General features: G+C 38.4%; 1 long non-coding RNA gene across 1 annotated transcript; it reads left to right on the top strand.

Annotated features, from left to right (window-relative positions):
• The first annotated feature begins 333 nt into the window (after positions 1-333).
• Positions 334-2,661, top strand: LOC132639807 (uncharacterized). The gene is made up of 3 exons (XR_009582124.1): positions 334-511; positions 1,407-1,457; positions 2,482-2,661. It is a non-coding gene; the product is annotated as an uncharacterized LOC132639807 (long non-coding RNA).
• Positions 2,662-2,888: the final 227 nt, after the last annotated feature.

Here is a 2,888-nt window from a genome sequence, read left to right as displayed (position 1 = left end):
ATTAATTTTTATTTGACATAGGAGTTGTGTATGAAAGGATATTAATGTGGAAGTGTCGAATAAGGCCAAGGGCAAATTTGGAATTTTGGGAATTAGTTTCGGAAATTACAAAATGTGACTTATAAGTCATTGGGACAAAATAATTCAATGAAAAATTAAGGCCCAATGCTAAGGGGTGGCCGGCCAACATAGTGGCCAAGCCCATGATTTTATTAATTTTCCCATGTGTTTAATTAATAAGGGGACCATGTTATATATATATCATCTTATCCCTTAGATTGTTCAAGAAGCATAGAACAAACAAAAAGCAAAACAAGAGAGAGCAAGAAGAAGAGGGCTCGGGTTTGGCTTGGAAAAATCACCCCCAAAAATATTGCTCCTAAAATTTTTCTCTTGGTGAATTTCTACTAAGTTGAGGTCCCTTTATAACTTGGTGTAGTTGCTTTGGAAGAAAGAACACTTGGTGCCTCAATTTGATCACTTATTCAAGTGAAGAAGACTAGAAAATAAGGTAAGAATTTATCTCTTTTTATTGTGTTATGATGTTTTGTTTGTGTTGTAGTATGTGGGAATGAGTTGATTGTATGGAAAATTGGAAGATTTCAAAGTGGGATTGGAATATGGTGTGTAGTCGTGAGGGTATATGTGTTGTATACGTATAATGTGTTGAACTATGTTATATTTTAGTTGTGAATGTGATGGAATTCATATTGTGGATGAAAGTTGAATAAATTTGGTTGAATTGATAAATAGAGCAATTGGCCGTGTGGTATATTGGAGTAGGAATAGAAATGGATTAAGTTGTTTAGTGTGTTATTGTGATGCTTTCAATGTAAATGAAGATGGGATAATATGAGTTGGTATTGAAATGGAATGTAGAAACTTATGTCGTTTTAGTATGATTTTCCGACATTAGGAAAATGAAGTTATTTAGTTGTTAGTTGTGTTGATCATTGATGAATTTGGAAGTTGGAAACATGTTATTAATATGTATGCCAAAGATTTGATGTTTTGAACAAGTTATGACTTTGGCGGAAAGTTGTATATTATGTATATCGTGTGTATAATTTAAGAAATCGATATGAAATGCTTCTAAACTATCTTGTGGTGATCTAGATTGATAATGAATGTGAAATCGTTGAGATTAGTTTGAAAGTTAAGGTTAAAGTAAAGGTTATGGCATTATGTCGGCAAATAGAACTAGTTGTGCCATATTGTGTTTCTAGTGTTTGTTGTTGATGTTGATGTTGTTGTTTGGGTTGTTGTTGATGATTGTGAGCCGAGTTGAATTCTCGGGGGTGCTGTATGTATAGGGGAAGTGCTGCTGAAATTTCGGTAGACAAATATGAGTTGAATTGAATTCGTAGCATCTATAGCTTACAATTGGTAAATGTGACCAATTGCAGATTTTCGACGAAACGGAGAGTGAGCTCGGATAGGCTTAAAAAGCTCAAAAGGTATGTAAAGCTACCCCGATCCTTCTTTTGGCATGCCTAAGTGTATTAGGATCGAATTCGGGCCTCGAAAGACTTTCTGCCCCTCGGAATCCGCAAGTGAAAATATCACTTTTTCTTTCAGTAAGATTGAACTCTTTTGGTATGTTTTCTTGGAAATTATGCAAACCTTCTCTAAACTCCTTGGAAAACTACAGAATGTCCGTAGAACCTTTATAGGTGATTCCATAAGCTTAAAGGGCGTAATTTGGACCCATCGCCTTGCTTGTCCCGAGGTGGGCCCACTATTCTCGGTTTTGCCCTTAATGTACTTAAGTCTTCTTTTCGAATAGTTCTTAAAAGAAACGTTTTTACTACCATTCTAATTACCTAACAAACGTTGTTTTAAATATCCCATTAAGTCTGATAAATTGTTTTGATACTCGAAACTCATTTACTATGATTCCTTCCGACTTCATTGGATCGGTTTGTCTTTGATATGCCTCATCGAGTCTATGGAAACATTCATGATATTTTAATTGCATTAGTCTCTCACTACTCCATTCGTGGATGCCCCAATGTTTCCCACACTGAGCCCGGGCCAGGATATGTTGTCAAGCGTGATCCTTTGCATTGTTCGTCGTGCCTCGATGTGAGGGGGCAGGTATACGCGTACATGGGTTTGTGGAGTATGTTGTGCCATGTACGCTTGTTCTGATATGATTTACTATGGCCATCTGATATGACATATTATGTTACGGGGTTATGCCCCTATTCTGATTCTTCTGTGTTGTGGCACCAGCGTCGGGAGGGTGGCCACGTTCTGTCTACCGAGTCCCTTGGCAGGGGCCGGATTTGATATGACATATGTTTCTGTACACACTCTGCATGTTTTGAAATTATGTATCTGATACTTTGGATTTTTCTGTTTATTTCTGTACGTTCTATACCAGTTATGATTTTGTTTCTGCAACTCAGGCTTTACATATTCAGTACATATTTCGTACTGACCCCCTTTCCTCGGGGGCTGCGTTTTCATGCCGCGCAGGTACCGACGACAGGTTTGCTGATCCGTCCGCTTAGGATCTCATTCTGCTATTTTTGGAGCGCTCTTTTATTCAGAGCCATCTTTTGGTATAGTCTGTCACTTCTATATATGTATATCCTCGTTCATGGGTACGGCGGGGCCCTGTCCCGTCATATGATTCTGTCGGTCTGTTAGAGGTCTGTGGACATGTTTGTGGGTTGGGATTCTTCCTGTACAGCTGTGTGTATATGTTGTGTCTGGGCGATCCCATTCGCCGCGGCGGCCGGTCCGCATATATTTAAATATTACTCTGTTGGCCGTGTGTGGCCTTTGTTGGTATTTTCTGCGTGCAGGGTATATGGGATAGTCTGTAAAACAAAGGAAACTCTGCCGAAATTTTTCTGGAAATTAGCTAAATTTGAAATAAA

This window comes from Lycium barbarum, chromosome 1, assembly GCF_019175385.1.
Source record: "Lycium barbarum isolate Lr01 chromosome 1, ASM1917538v2, whole genome shotgun sequence".
Classification (NCBI taxonomy): Eukaryota; Viridiplantae; Streptophyta; class Magnoliopsida; order Solanales; family Solanaceae; genus Lycium; species Lycium barbarum.
Note: the sequence above shows the minus strand (reverse complement) of the source record. Positions and strands in the feature narration are given on the sequence as shown.